Raw genomic sequence first — 17678 nt, forward strand, 5'->3', positions numbered from 1 at the left:
TAATGTACTTTTTGAATCAGCATTGCCCCAGAAGGGTCATTTTTTCATTTAGATCAAAAATTATCATTTTAAAATTTCGTGTTTTTTCTAAATATGTAGGGTTATTTTTTGGAGTGTAATAATGTTCTACAAAGTTATAGGGCAGACAATTACAAAAAATGTTGATGTATAAACATAAGGGGTTTGCTTAAAATCATCACGAGTTATCGCGATTTTACGAAAAAAAGTTTTGAAAAAGTTGGTCGTCGTCGATCACGGCCGTTCATGGTCCCCTAAAACATATAAATAAAAATTATTGTTTTTTTTTTTTTTTGCATATCAAGTTTTAGTGACAAAAAGTTAAATTAAAAATCACCAATTTTTCTACCGTGTAAAATTTTTTTCAGTGTAGTCCTTATCTATACCTACAAGTTAACCCAAGACACCAAATCAATAAAAAAAATACCTTGGTTGGTTATTTTTGAATTTTTATTCATCATTTTTGTATGGACAGCGGCCAAATATGTATGGAAAATTATATGGACAAACCAAGGACAAACTAATGATGCAAAATGGCTTCTTTGGGCATACCGAAAACACCATAAAAGTTTAAGCAAGATCGATTTCGTAGAGAACTGCTCAATATTTAAAAACATATTTTAGTGAATTTGTTTTACATATATTTGGGATGTTTGATATACCTAACATTTGTTGCAAACCATAATTATTCAAATATTAAAAAAATACCGATTTTATAAAAAAAAAAATTTGCTCCGAAAATTATAGTAAAGGGTGAATCTGTACAGCATTTGGCGATGTTTAATACCCATATTGCAAGTAATAAAATTTGAAGCTATTGAAACTTCAGTTTTTTAAATAAATGAGTGTTTTATACAAAAAATATATTTAGGCCGTTGCAAATATTTTTCAAAGTTTATGTCGCACCCCCTTGAAAATTGGTCTGAAAAATCAGGGGGCAAAAAAAATATTTTTCCAAAAAACTTCAAAACTTCCATGAAAATATAAGTCTTATCAACGGAAAACAGTCTTAAATGCATTTTTCTGCATTGATAATCATTTTTAGCATGTTTGGGCTTGCCTAAAAATGTTTTGAATTTTTACGAAGTTCCAATGTTCAGCACCGCAAAAATTTTATTTTTCGCAAAAAATAAAATTTTCGTCATTTCTTAGATATTTTGGAAACTAATGATGGCAAAACAGCAGGACAGGTGTATAATGCATTTTAAAACAGTTTTTTCATTAAAATGTTGAAACCATGGCTCGTTATTTAAATTTTTATAGTATTTTATTTTTTTGCCCCCCCCCCCCCTCCCTCCCCACAACTTTGGTCAGAGTGGGGGGACATAAACTTCAAAAAATAATTGCAACGGCCTTAGAATTGTACATGAAAATTTATCAAAAATCTAAACTTAACGTGGTGATGTTTGATACCAATATTCAAAAATTAAACGTGTTGTGAAAATATGAGTATTTCAAACATAGCACTAATTTGATTTGGGATGAAACGAATGGGAGTATAAATAGATTATTTTTGAATTAGTTCCTTATAAGAAGTTACATTTTTGTTGATTTGTTTTCGGATTCTGCCAATAACTTATCGCCGATAGAATAATAAAAAAAACCATACGTAAGGTGATAAAAAAGTAAACATTTACTTTATCTACCAACAAAGTTAGTTATTTATTATATAATGTTATGAATTCCTATAAAAGGGAAATGTTTTGTTACAGTTCAGGAAACCGTTCAAATGCTGAATATTTTATATCAATCACGTATCAAATTGTGCAAAATAACATACTAAGAAAACAATTTATTAGAACCTAAAAAAAATGATTTCAGTTGAATTAAAAATAATGGTCAAATTCTAATACAAAAAATATATATATCAGATTTAGCTCCTATAAAAAGATAGAGCGTGTTCAAAACTCGTCTAAATCGTGTATTGCTCGAAAATCACGTTTTAGACGAGCTTTGAGGACGCTGAGGCAAGTTAGCGCCATACTCTCTTCGGGAAAGTTTAAGAGCACCTTTCAGAGCATCCGAATATGAGTCCGGTTTTGATATAGGATGAAACATGGATTTTTTATTTATCAATATTCAGAAAACTTTTTTTTCGAAACAAATTTATATGGAAAATTTAATCGCTTTGCGCAAAGTGAGAACTGATCCAATCGTTCTCAAACTTTAGGGAGTTGTTTAGGACCCCGTAAGGACCCCGATAAGTTGCTGTGCTGGAAAATCGATTTTCATATTAGACCCTAATGGATATTCTGATCGATTTGATATCTTCGGCAAAGTTCAGGATAAATATTTTACTCTGTAAAAATCTTATTGCTTTGTTATACTTTATCGGTAAAAGTTACATTCCTATACACCTCTTTTGAGAATTGTTTTTAATTTTTTACTTGACAAAAAATGCATTTGTTGTGCCACAATATATTACAAATAAGGAACTTATTTTAGAATTTTTATTGTAGACAAATATTTTTTTCAAATTCATCATTTGAATCGCTATTTTGTGTTTTCCTCACAAATTTTCAGCGGAATGATCACATTTCTTTCGGCAAACAGAAGTCAAATTATCTAAGAATATTATCCGTCTGAGCGTTTCGTTGATGCTAGCCATAAATAAGCTTACTTCGGAAGTAATGCCACCCAAAACCCAGCTAAACCTAGCGATAAACCACCCACTCACACACACACACTCGCTCCGGCACGTGGCTTCATTGCAAGAAAAACGACGACTGACTGATTTCATTAGTGGTGTTGTGCACAAGTACGACAGCGCACGTGTGTGCGAGGATGTGTTCTCAGTCCATTGAGCTTCACCAAGGGTTCCAAGAACCATCAACGAGTCGTACGACACAGGAGTGAGCCCTCTCGCTACCGATGCTGCTATTGGTTGGACGCGGCCACATCTAGGCAACACTTTCCGAAGCAACATGTTGTAATGGAATGCATGTTGGTCCAGTTTCTCGGGATTTTCCCCCCAGGGAGGAAAGCTCTTTATCGGGAAATGGAATTTGGGTTGGTCAGGGGTGAATTTTACTTATGACAGTTTGGGGAGTATTTCAAATCACAATGTTGTTCATTTTTACTTCCGGCTTAAATTGGGAAAAATACTAATTTTATCTCCAGAAATTCAAAAACAAAGATGACTAGTTTAAATACACCCCTGTCACAAAGTTCAATATCTGTTACATTCGTTGTAAAAACATTGACTGGCTCGGAAAAAGAACGTTTCTTCCAACACGAGCAAAAACTCAACTCCTTGGAAAGATAGAAAAAAACTGTCTGATAAAGTATCGATGTTGTTTTCCAAACAAAAAATCTTCTAATCATGAAGAGCGAATTTTTTTTTTCAAATCTTAGGCTCAACTCCACCAGAAATCGTGGCCACAACTAACTAACGCTTGGCATGACAAATTTGCCATCAACAATAAAAAACAAGAAATGAAATTATACCCATTTGCATTTTCTCATTAAAAATGCAAACTCCAGCAGAAAGCAGTCGTCATAATTTTCCTGCAAAGCAAAATGACAGTCAGTGGTGTGCTGTCCGGAAAGAAAGCATTCCCAGCTCCGCAAACTCCAACGCAACGCTTTAGCCGTCTGATTCCTGGTCGGGATGTGTTCTATGGCAAGAATCCAAGAAATTACTTAATAAATCATCGCAACTCAATTATGCAGATTTCCTTTGATCACGACAAGGCCCGAGCTCTTCCTAGCCGGTCCCGACGCCCTAGCCCGGGGGTCAATACCTGGTACAATCAGTTGTCATTTGTTCGACGGCAAAACTTCTCCTTCCCCATACTTGCTCGACGATAGCGAGAAGTCTCGAAAGTTGAGGCCTTCGAAATTAATCCACAAGGTGTGACTTCACCGTAGCTTCCTTGAGAGCTAGACCCCGACCGACTTGGGATGGTTGCCAGAGCAATTAATATTGCAGGCCAGGTCTTCGGAAGCATCTTCCTCCTCAAAAGTGGCTTTCTTGGCCAGGTTAGGAGAGCAAGAAGATCAAACGTCGGGCAAATTGTTGTGCCACCGGAGTCGACGTCGGTTGGTGGTGTTGGTTTCGATGGCGAGAAATTGTACCAATGTATATTCGTCTCTTTGAAGAGACGACTCCATGTCAAATGGTCAAATATTAAATATTATATTATGAAATGTCAGAGTTGATTTCAAAGTTTCAAAAAATCGAAGAGATCAGAATATTTCGGAAATGCTTAATTTTTCAACACTATATACAAACTTATAATATAATTTGTTTCTATGATATTGGTATAAGAATATTATGGGATGTTTATATGAAACTTAAAAATTTCGAATTTTTCTGTTTTTTTTTAATCGCTGGATTTCAGCAAGCAGAAGTCCAATCTTCAATTTCTCTTAGGCATTTTTTCTGGAAATTTCGAAAAAAAATGTTCAGGAATTTATATGGAATGGACAGAATTGTGTTGTTAAAATAAAACCATTAGTAGCTACATAATAAAAACTGTGCTTTTTATAAAAAAAATGTAAAGTGCTTTTCGATTGTAAACAAGTGAGTGAAATTAAAATAGAGTGATAAGTGAGTGAAATTCCAAAAAACATTTTTTTAAATAATCATAATATTCCATACTTTTCTATGTATCAAAAGTTGCGGTTTAAAAAATTAAAATAAAATTAAGAAAGAAATCGACAAAAAAAAATGACCACATACAAACAACTTTGCTGAAGACACCAAACCGTTCGAATATTGACGCACAATTTCTGTATGGAAAGCTGCCAAAATTGTAAGGAGTCAAATAAAAATGCACAAGCTGCTCATTGCTCATGATTGAAAACACGATTTTTTTCAGATGGGTAAGTTGGACGGCGGTAAAATGTGAATTAGCTTACATCAATAATAAAGCAAGTTACAGTCATGCCTCAGTTTAGCGAGCATAACTGCAATTTATTCTCAAAAAAAAAAACTCTAATAATTGTTATCGCAATATCACTACCAAATAATCGCAAAAAAAACGAAACTATTGGCACTACGCCCCCCGGGGCATGGCCTTCCTCTAACGTGGGATTTCTGCTCCAGCGCTTCTGACGAGACAGGAGAAACCGGGACCGACGTTTTACTTCACCATCCGATAGAAGCTCAGTGGATAAGGCGGGAATCGAACCCGCGTCTCATAGCATCATCGGGATCGGCAGCCGAAGCCGCTACCCCTGCGCCACGAGACCCACCAAATAATCGCATTATTCATAAATTTTGGAAGAAAAAACTTTTTTTTTTTTGAAAATACTCGAATTATTCACAAAACTACGTATTTTCGAAAACTACTCTGTATGATTGGATTTTTTTCAAACTTTTTGAAAATAATAATATTTTTTGGGAAATATTCAAGTATTTCTGAAAAAAATCAGTTTTTGGCGAAATGGGTATCAAATGATTGGAATATTTTCATACATTTCTATGGATTTTTTTCTTCTCAGAACTCAAAATTTTCAATAAACTATTCTCGATAAAAAACTAAACTCGATAAAAATACTCAAAATTTCAGTTTTTCTTATGGGTTTCAAATGATTTAAAATGAAAGTTATGAAAGTGAAAGATCTTTTTTTGAGATTACTAAAAATTTTCACAATTTACTCAAAATTTGTTTTTTTTACAATATGGTTATAAAATGATCTGCATTTTTCATACATTTCAAAAGCAATAATGTTTTGTTTTGAAAATACTCAAGATTTTCACAAAAGTACGCAGTTTTGAAAAAAAAACTCTAAAATTTTAAGTATCAATTATTCGTATATTTTGCATTTATTTCGAAAGCAATAATATGTTTTTGTAAAATCAATATTTTCACATCACCACGTTTTTTTTCTAGAAAAGACTTAGTTTTGCGAAAATTATTCGTATTTAAAACAATATCATTACTATCGAAATGTATGAAAAATTTCCAATGAATTGATACTTGCATTGCATTTTTTTAAATGCGTAGTTTTGTGACTTTTGTTAGCATTTGAAAAATGTGTTATCACTTCAAATGCATGAAAAATCCCCCTTATTTTTTATCCACATTGGTTGAAACAGAAATTTTCATTTTTTTTTTAGAAAATACGTACTTTTATGTTTTTTTTGTAATTTACAAAAAAATACAGTAGGTATGAAAATGTATGAAAAAATCCCAATCATTTGAGATCCAAATTGTGAGAACCGTAAATTTTTAGTTTTTTTTTTCAAACATGCGTTGTTTTGGGAAAATTTTAGTAGGTCATCCTAATGGTCAAACAAAAAAATACGAGTCTAATTATTTTGGCCAAGGAACCCCCAGAAAAATGTTGTGCCCGATCGGAGAACTTTTTTTCGGTTTAGGGTCTTTTCAAATGGAATTTCTGTATTTAAAAAATAATACTATATACTTTCGAAATTTATGAGAAGTTCCCGATTATTATAAAAAACACTTGAATTTTAAGTATTTTTTCGAAATTACCTGGTTTTGTAAAAAATGTACAGTATTTAAATAAATGTCTTATTACTTTTGAAATGTATGAAAAAATCTCGAACATTTCATACCAATCTAGATTACTTTTTCAAAACAACCAATGCGCCATGGGTATCCTATGTACATAGGACCTTTTGAAAAAGTATGTGAGCAATATTAAAAAACGGAAATTTTGAGTATTTTTGTTTTTCAAAAATAAGGCGTGCAAAACTGGAGCATGACTGTAAATTGAAAGGTTGTCAAAGGCAAACTTATGAGAAACTGGACGAATTTGGTTAAAATAAAGTCAAGACTGAAAAATCAAGTCATACATTGTATTTTGCTTGTTTGGTACATCCGTTTGACAGTTCTCGTGGTTCGATTGGTACTTTTGATTTGGGTTTTTCATTCTCGTATAAACTCTAGGTTTTCTATACAGAACTACATTTTAGAAGATTTGAAAACTCTTTCTGGAGTAAGATCTGGAGTCGGTGGAATCTGATATTTTTTTAAAGATCCCGACGTCCGAATCCAGCCGTGTTGATCATTCAGAACTCGCCGGTTCGAATTCCCCAAGTGTCAAAATGGATATTCGGCGCCGTCGCTCCGTGCCATACCCTCATACACTTAGGAGCGCCAGGGCAGCGAAGTCCTTGTAGATAAAAGCAAGACACTGATGATTTATACTAGCAATATTGGCCGACAGCTATAAAGACAACTTTGTAGTCGGAGTCGGAGTCGGATTTAACAAATTCTGAGTAGCTGGAGTTGGAATCGTCTAGTTTTGAATCGCCGGAGTCAGAGTTGGAGCCGAATAATAGTCAACCGCTTCAAATGGGTGTTGTTGTTAGAGTTGGGGTCTTAGTCGGTGAAGTCTGGTGGAGGTTAGTTGATTTAACTTATTGCAACACTCCTTATTACGTATTTTTCTAACTGGCTTATCATGAAAAAAAAACTCAATGCATTACTATGTAGCAAAGTGACACCAAAACACATTTTTCTCCATTTTACCTGTGCAGGCGCAGATGATTTACTGTAGGATGCAATGCAAAGTGCATTTTCCATTAGCACCCTCCACTGTAAACGCTTGCACACTATTGTGTGAAAGTAACAAACAAACTTTCGCTTTACTGCACTTTCCATTAGCAAAACTTTTCAGTCCTTCCGGTTCTGGCTGTGCCAGCTGGTGTGCCACCCTTGCACCAGGGCAAATAAAAAGTGACCCCTCGGGACAACAATGCAGTTTGCCTACACGCAGGCGACTAACGCGAATAATGAGAACGAAAAAAAAACAAAGTTTATAATTAAACACTGGCTGACACGTGGACCCCGTGACCTGACAACGTGCCCAAACCAGGTGGGCACAATGCGTCTGAACGCGCTTTTGACGTTGGTGACCTTTTTGGGACTATATTTAGACTCAATTTGTTTGCGTGTTATTTTTCCTAACTGACCTGCGTTTCCGCAAAAGGTTGAAACATCGTTTCTATCTGGTGGAATTCTCGCCACGGTGTGATCTGCTTTTCCACATGGGGAAAATGTCTGCCATAAACCGTTGATGCAACACTGATGAAATTTTAACTACTTTCTAGTTCATCAACGTCCTCTCAGACATTCAGCTGAACGTTGCTAGAAGCACTCAGATGAAAAACCGTGCACATTGTTGGGGAAAAATGTTTTTCTATTTTGCTTTTGTATGAGAGTTGAATTTGAAGACAAATAAGTCAAAACTGAAGAATTTCACTGTTTATGAATAAGACCTCTTCTTGCCAACCAAAATAAAATTCAATGAATCAATAAATCATTCATCCAATCCGCATATGCGTAACAGAAATTGGCACTTTACTTCGAATGGTTTCCTAAGTGAGGAAAATTCCTACACCACTCCTCAGCTCACGATAACATAACCGGTCGTCTCACTTGGCTAGTTACGCCATCAAAACCGCAAATGTTCCAGAAGTACACCGCAAAACAATTGAACTTGAAAGCTACATAATACCTCAGCACCGGGCTGCTGGACTGCGTCTGTTGCTGCTGCAGCTATTTGTGGTCAAGAAATTACGCACATACACCTAATCAAAACACACACACACACCTACACGAAGACGCTTGAAAAGGCAATTTTCTTCAGGAAAATCAACAGGAATTTGGTTCTGATGGGCTGTGGAACGCTGCGTTGGCTGTGGTTAACCAGATTTGTAACAAACCATCCGAATCCATTCCAACAGCAATGCTAAAGTTGAACTTTCTCTAGTTGTCGTTTTGAAGCGAATATTGTTCACAGATACCTGTTTGAGTAAATTACAACATGTACTGCAAATTAAAAGAGATGCATGCTCAAGAAAATAAAAAAAAATCATAGAAACCAACTTCGTTTAAATACCGGAAAAGAAAAATATCAAATCCAAACTGCTGGCACCAGTGTGTTTGTGGTTTCCACTGACCTGATTCTGTTTAAAATTTGAAATTTGGTTACACCTGGGTGCTTCAGTTTTACTTTCAGGTAGGGATGCTCATGTTGCAAAATCAAAGATTCATTTTTCAAGGTTTTATTAAATTTTTATTTTGTGGGGATTCAGAAGGCATGTCTAGTTGGTGGCTTGTGATCCATTCATTAATGCAAAATGGTTTCTTATGTTTCGAAAAAGTTAGAGAACTCAAAAGGATGAAGGATGAATTATAAGAAATTGCAAGGGGTTTCCAGCATCGTGTCAGACTGGTCACTAATCCGGGATTACTTGGAATTTGAGCAAGTAATTCTGTAATTCCGGATTTACTGAGTAATTCCAGAGTAATCCTGGTAATTCTTAATAAACCCAGTAATCCTGGTAATTCCATAATTGTTTTTTTTTGTGAAAACATACTTCGGAAAATAATAAAATAATAGAAAACAACTGTTGAAAAATAATTTCGATAAACCTTTAATACCTATTAATTTTCATGTTAGAAACCAGCTAGTACGGGATCATTCGGATTTTGAGTAAGTAATTCAGTAATTCAGTAATTCCAGAATTACTTCGCAATTCTGCAGTAATTCCTGTAATTCTGGAATTACCTAGTAATTCCGTAGTAATTCGTGTAATTTCATAGTTACTCAGTGATTCGTGCATTTCCCATCAATTCAACACAGAAAAAAGTTGAATTTTGGAATGTTGAAAATTTGGTAGGTTAAATATTTCCTCTTTTTTGAGTTATTACATTAAAAATGTGAACCTGATGAATATTCATCAAAAACTGATGAAAATTCATCATTTTCTGAGGTAAAATAAATAATTTTTTATGACACAAGATCTGTCACCATTATGAATATTACCATTTTTTTCTGTGTAGTAACTACTAGTAATTCTTTAAAGTTACCTTTCGGCAGAATGCATTTTGCTTTTCCTTGATGCCTTTTATGGTTGTAGGGGGAGAGGGGGTAATATGCACCCCCGGGGCAAAATGCCCCCTGCTTTTCTCGGTATTTGGAAGAATTTTCCGAGGGAAAAATCATAGAAATTGAAATCTTAACACTGCTAAACCATGCTGGAAAAATTTGAGCATCGTGGTATAAAAACAGCTTAAGTTATTTGCAAAACTGTAAAATGTTGTGTTTTCATCTAATTTTCATTGAACTTTCATTATGATTTTGGACAATATAAAAAGCATTTATTGTTATTCTAAGTGTTGAGGTATATATTTTTTGCCATAAGAATAATGAAGATTATGGCAAAAAATATATACCTCAACACTTAGATGAGTCCAAAAACATCAAAAAATGCATTTTTAATTAAATTTTCTGCAAAAAGCGTGGTCAGGGCAAAATGCACTGCTGAGAAGCTCCTTTGTAAATACAGCGGTTGCATCTAGTGGTGACTAGTGAAAACTGCTTTTACCCGGTGCATTTTGCCCCATTGTTGCGGTGCATATTGCCCCGCATGGTTGTTTGAAAGTAATCAAACATATTTTTAGAAATCTGTTATTTTTAAACAATTTTGAGGTTTTTAATGACTTTTTTCACTTGGATGACGTTGAATAATAGTTATTTATGAGCATCTAACGAAATTCTTTTACAGAAATACTGTTATGGTTGAGAAATCACAGTTTTCCCTTAGGGGGTGCATACTACCCCCTGTCCCCCTAAGAAGTACAGAGCGGATTGGGAATGTCCGCCAATTCGTATGTTCTCTAATTCAAATGTATTAGGATGAAAAAGCACTCAAACGTCAGAATAAGTTGTCAAACGTCAAAATCAGTTGTCAACCTGATGTTGATATTTTCCCCATTATTCGATGATTTCCAAGTCCAATTTTCCCGGGTTTTGAGTTTCCCGGAAACCGGAAAAAAATATTTTTTATTCCCGGGAATTTTATGAAAACGTCATAAAATCTATGTTATCTTTATATTTGTTATGTTTTTCATGCTTTAAAATCATACTATTAGCTCAATATTATTAATACCAATCTTAACAAGGATAGCACTTTAGATAGTTTTAAAGCCAAAATCGCCAAAATTAGTTGTCAAACTGATGTTGATGTTTACCCAATTGTTCTATGATTTCGAAGCAGGACATCAAATTTTCCCAGGTTTTGAGTTTCCGGGAAAACGATGAAAATATTTTAATATTCCCGGGAAGTTTTTGAAAAAGTCATAAAATCTATGTTTTCTTTATATTTGCTATGTTTTTCAAGCTTTAACTTTATAGAATTAGCTCAATACTATTAATATCAGTCCTGCCGTAACGAGGCGGAGCAATTTCTGGCCCTCGGGGAGCTAATGATTAAGCACATCTACAATAGATTAAAAAAACTGTGATCTAGTTTAAGCTTTTTCTATTTCTATCCCCTTTCCTTTGCAATTACAGTATGTTTTTTCTAAATTTTCTCTTACTCTTAAACAAATTTTTGTTGTTTTTTGTTGTGTTTGAATTTTATATGCACCACATTTCTAATTCAAATTAAATAAGTATCTTATATATTTTTTTATTCATACATATATGACATGACTAAAACAGCTTAAAAAATGGGTTTAAGATGACTAAAAAAACAAAATGACTACAAATAAAATGATATCAATTAATGTAAAATTTTAGAAAAGTTTTAACTTATAAATTGTAATACTAATGTAATTCCCAGATAAAATAATGTTTTTTGTTTGATTCCCAAAATTCCCGGGAATTTTGTGCCGGGAATTCCCGGGTTGGACGCACTATTGCCAAGCATATGGTTTTGTGCGTTTGAAAGCTGCCATTCGATCCAATTCCAAAGATTTTCTCAATATGCTGGAAGCTAGGCATTAATTCCAAGTTATTTTTATAAATTTGAGCAATTCTGCGTGGTTTCTAGAAATCCGAAGTAATTCTCGGAAATCATAGTAATTCGTGGCATATTGCCAGTAATCCTGATAATTCCATTTAGACTGGTCAGTAATCCTTGTTGCTGAAAACCCCTTGAGAAATTGTACTACAACAAAAATATCATAAAATGAATAAAAAAATTTAAACTCCAGTTCAGTACAGTCGGTAAAATGTAATACAATTGGAAGGTCATATTTTTGAAATGTATTCGTTAAAGAAATGGGACCGTGGTGTAGGGGTGAGCGTGGTTGCCTCTCACCCAGTCGGCCTGGGTTCGATCCCAGAAGGTCCCGGTGACAATTTTCGAGACGAGATTTGTCTGACCACGCCTTCCGTCGGTCGGGAAGTAGATGTTGGCCCCGGACTAACCTAAAGGTTAGGTCGTTAGCTCAGTCCAGGTGCAGGTCTCCCTGGGTCCTGTCTCGGTGGAGTCGCTGGAAGGCAGTTGGACTAACAATCCAAAGGTCGTCAGTTCGAATCCCGGGGTGGATGGAAGCTAAGATGTAAAAAAAGGTTTGCAATTGCCTCAACAATCAAGCCTTCGAACACCTAGTTTCGAGTAGGAATCTCGCAATCTAGAACGCCAAGGCAATGCTGTAGAGCAGCGATTCTCAACCTTCTTCTAGGCTGGTACCCCCTACCATGTAAATCAAGTAGGCCCGGTACCCCCGTTGAGAATTGCTGCTGTAGAGCGAATAATTTGATTTGATTAATTAATGAAATGGTAAATTATACAAAACACATGTTAATTTACGTATTCATCTGGGAACTATTTTACAAAATTGTTCCATCTGTCAAATTGGTTTTGCGCACATTTTCTTATATTACAAAATTTAAAAAAGTCATTTTCCATCTTCAATCATGTTTTGAGAAAGCTTTCTCAACTACTTTACAGTAAAGTTAGAATGATGCTTGTTATCATTTAACCGTGTAAATTATATTTATGCAAAAACAATTCCATCTCGTCGTTGTCACGCTATCTTGTCACACTTGGATTCTGGACCACATTGAGTTTGGAACGCCCTTTTGTGCAGCTCACAATGCCTCACATTTTGTCCTTTACACTGCCCATGTTCGCATAAATGTCTCATATGCAAAAACAGCAAGCTGAGAAAAACGCAATGCAAGTTTGTCGCACACATAAGGCTACCTGTTAAGATTTCATGAAAAAAACTAACTTAATCCACATATGTGGTTGGAGCCTTCCTCACAACAGTGGCTGTACACAAGTTTCATATATTTTTTAGATCCGGCTTCCAAAAAGTACATCGATATCACATAAGTGGCCATATCTCGAGACAGGTTTGCCAGATCTTCAATGTTTTGCACTTGTTGGAAAGGTCTTTTGATAACCTAACCAACAATGGGTCGGATGATGGACCCGGACATAGTTTACATACATTTAAGTGAGATCCGGCTTCAAAAAAGTACATCAATATCACTTAAGTGGCCATATCTCGAGACAGGGTTGCCAGATCTTCAATGTTTTGGACTCGTTGAAAAGGTATTTTGATAACCTAACCAACGATGGGTCGGATGATGGACCCGGACATAGTTTACATACAGTTACGTGAGATCCAAATACATGTGAAAACACATTTTTATACATAACTTTTGAACTACTTATCGAAACTTCAATCTGTATAAAACTCGATCTATGGGACCCTAAACCAAGTCGAATGCAACAAGTTCGGGTCAAATCGGTTCAGCCAGTGCCGAGAAACATGAGCTAGTTTGTTGGTCACATACATACATACTAGAGTGTAACAAAAATGACTTTTTGGCGGGCATTCAAGGGTTTGTTCCGGTGGGCATACTAAGCCTAAATCCAAAATATGAGCTTGATTGGACGTAACAGGAGCTGGCGCTCCGCCTTTCAATTTTAAATGGGATTTAACCCGTAAAAAAAGATTTTTTCAAAAATGTCACTTTTTGAGGCATTTTGGCCACTGAAGCGTTTATTTTCAACATCATTGGCGTGTAGGCCAGATCCTTGCGCATCTTTTGGTATATATAACATTGAAATTTGGAGCACCCTGGAGCTCGGTACAGGCCTTCAAAATTTGGCATTTTTTCGAAAAATCGGCCCCGGCAAAATCAAATGGCGTCTAGGGCGTCGCGAGGCGCGACGCATATCTGCTTTTTCCATCAGAATCCAATTTCCATCAGAACCATTTCAGAAGGACCATTTACAATAGGAGAACATCTCAACTTACAGTCCTACAGCAACTAGTTGGTGCACTCAACCGAAACCGTAGACCTGCTGCTGCTGCTGCAATGGTCAATTAAGCATATCCTGGGTTTCAACCTTCCTGATGTCTGTTATTTCCTCCCCCATTCCTTCCAAGAGAAGACAAACACGGAAGCTGTGCAACTCATTCCACACAAATTTGCACAACTACACACTCGCCCAGCTACACATTCACTCAAGAATTCGTAACCTGCAGAGAGGCAGAAATTGGGAACGATGTAAAACCGTTTTGACGCAGCTTCAAGATGATTCCGAAAAGCTCTTCTTTTCGATTCTTCAACTGTGCCACCCTTGCTGGGACGCTCGATTTTCCTGGGAACAAATGAACATGTTCCACACATTAAGGGGAGCTCGTTTTGGTCCCAGTTTTCCCAAACAGCATGGCGTCCTGTCCCTGTTGAGCGGCGTAGTACGAGGCTTGCTAGAGATTTGCGAAAGAGGGACTGGCATTTGCTACCTCCTGCCGATGGTAATGCTGTACCCACAGCAACTATCCATTTATCCAGCTACTCCATCAAACTAACCCTCAACTGGTTCCTCATCTAAAAACGTTGCTTCTTCAGTTTTCAGTTTTTCTTGTTTTCTTAATCGTATTACTATTTTCGTATATTTCAACTTTGTTCAGCATTTTTATGTGATGATACAGTTTTTTTTAAACAAATTTGGAAAATAACTCAACTTTCTTCATCTTCTTAAATCAAAAATCAAATTAAGCTATTGAGATCAAATCAATGAGGGTTAAGGCCAAGTTAAGGCAACCCCCCCTTTTCCCTCGCCACCCATTTCAGGACCTCAACTCAAACAGGGACCTGCTGTGCGCACGAAGTAGGGACACTTTGTAACGAGCGTTGTGATTATATTTCATATTCATTGGTTGGAAACCAGACTGCTGGACCGCAACCGAAACGAGAATGCCAAATCAGATTGGGTCATGGCATTGTTGGTTTAAACAGGAAGTAAAGGAGAGTGAACGCTGGGAGGACTGCCATAATTATGGCTGATATGTTGAGATTGGAACGCCCAGTGGGATAGACGGTGCCGTTCCGACCACCTACCAAGGCCAGGTTATGGATTTGTGTCGATTGGGGATGGAATTACTACACTGGATGCTTGGCTCGGGATCAAAGTTATAGCCAATTTTACAGGTCAAATAGTGCTGCGATTGATGATGGTTGCAGTAGAGTTATAATGCATCGCCCTTTGAAACATTCCACCATAATATTACATTCTACTCGGCGTGCTCATATGTGTATAATCCAATCAATTACAAAGGCCAATAGAGCCATCCTCTACGTAAAAGTTTTTTTAAATTTTAATTTTTGTATTTTTAATCCTGCTGAAACTTATCTATACCTACAGTTTTGCCGAAGACACCAAATCGATTTAAAAATCCTTCAAAAGATACAGATTTTTGAATTAACATTTATCATTTTTGTATGGACAGCTGCCAAATTTGTATGGAAAATTATATGGACAAACTAATGATGCAAATTGGCTTCTTGGGGTATACCGAAGGCACCAGAAAAGTTTCAACCGGTTTAAAAAAATCAAACGAATGACCGAAATCTCAGAGAATAGATTATTTTTAATGAAAATCCAAATTTCTTGAACTTTTAAGAGCCATAAATATTTACATTTTGAATATTGTTTAAGAGCTTATTCATTAGTGTGTCAAAAAGACTGTTTAATGTGTTAAAAAAAACATGAAAAGAAATATTTTTATTTGACGATAATAGATTCTTTGTAGCAATTTTTTTCTGTTTCTAGAACATAGAAAACGTTATACTCTGTGTTTCGTTAAAACGACTGTTTCTCCTCACCGAAACTTGTCCTCCCTCTGCTTACGGTTGAACAAAATAATCTCCCGAATCCGACAAGATCCATGAAGCTACAAATTCTCCCCCAACGACAGACAGCCGGTGAGAGGAGTCCGAACAGGTGGAAAATGCACTCAGCATGCACTCACTCACCCCCTCCCCCCTAAAAGGGGTATGCAACCGGCAAAACGTTTTCCATTTATGACGCACAGCAAAAGATCACTCGGCACTCCCCTCCCCACGGAAGTTCTAGGCCAAATCGAGTTCATCCGACTTCCGGTCTCGGTTTCGGAAAACATCTGGTTCGGCTCCGCTGACTGTGACCTAGTTCTTGGCGGCGCAGCTTCTACAGACCTTTGGAGTGCATTTCACGCTCTCGGTCTAGTTTGAATAAGGCCACACACAGCTGGACCCCACGTTTTTAGGTCAAGCTTAGTGGGTCAGTTGCTTGCTGCAACTGGTTAGGAAATCTGGGAAAGTGCTCTGTGGAGGTCAATAGAAGCTTTTATGTGTAAATTTTCCGTTCAGGATAATGCAAAACGAATAATGCGCTTTGTGCTTTGATAAATTGAGGTCATGTTAAAGTTTACAAAATGAAGATGTGTTTAATTCTGTACAGCATGATTTTTACATTTGACAAAATTCGATCAAAAGTTTTCAAAAAGTCAGCATTTTGATGTCTCTGTGCTCTATTATGCTAACTAGATAGAAAAATCAGCAAGCTAAGATCAAGAGAGCACAGAGGCAAAGATTTTTGTCCCTTTTCAATATTGAAAAAGCATTTTAATGAAAGTTTTTATTGAAATAAAAGGTGAGTTTGAATGTTTGACTTGCTTTTTTATATTATTGCCAATGTTTTGAAAAATTATGAAATATTATAAATACATTGGTCAACTCCATGGTCGAACATATATCGAACTTTAACCCCTATAGTTTCAGTCAGAATGAGAATCCATGCAGTTATGATTGTTATGTTTCATGGCATTTTTATGAATTAAATATAGTAGAGCAATTCTGTGAGATTTCGATCATTCGTTTTTTTGTAATTTTTAATCTAGCTGAAACAATTTTTGCGGGTGTTAAAATTTTTTGAATCAACACAGATTTAAAATAATAAAAAGAAAATAAATTTCCACCTTATTTTTCGATGTTAAATCGAATTTGCAATCAAAAAGTACTTCAGTGAAGTTTGGATTAAGTGCACTGTTTTCAAATTTTTCCGTAACTTTTTGAAAATAGTCGCAGTTATTTTTTTTAATTAGTGCCTATGTTTGCCCACCTTTGAAAAAAAAATATTTTTGAAAAGCTGAGAAATTCTCTATATTTTGCTTTTTTTTTAACTTTGTTGATGCGACTCATAGTTGCTGAGATATTGCCACGCAAAGATTTAACAACAGGAAAATTGTTGTTTCCTAAGCCTAATGGTTCGATTAACAATGTAAAAATATGAACTTTTTGAAAACAATAAAAAAACATTCAATATTCCGCCCTTTTGAAATGTTAGTACTGATTTAAAATTATTGAAAATATTGTTATTGAAAAGATCGGAAAATTTCACAAATGTTTCATATTTTAACATTGAAAATCGGACATTAGAAAATTGTGGGTTGTTTCGGTGGGACTTAGAAATCATCAATTTTCCTGTTTATAAACCTTTGCATGGCAATATCTAAGCAACTAAGGGTCGTATCAACAAAGTTTAAAAAAAAATATAGAAAATTTTCTCAGCTTTTCAAAAATATTTTTTTAAGTGTGGGCAAACATGGACACCAATTATAAAAATGAATAACTTCGGCTATTTTCAAACAAGAATTCTTTGA

Source organism: Culex pipiens, chromosome 3 (genome assembly GCF_016801865.2).
Source record: "Culex pipiens pallens isolate TS chromosome 3, TS_CPP_V2, whole genome shotgun sequence".
Classification (NCBI taxonomy): Eukaryota; Metazoa; Arthropoda; class Insecta; order Diptera; family Culicidae; genus Culex; species Culex pipiens.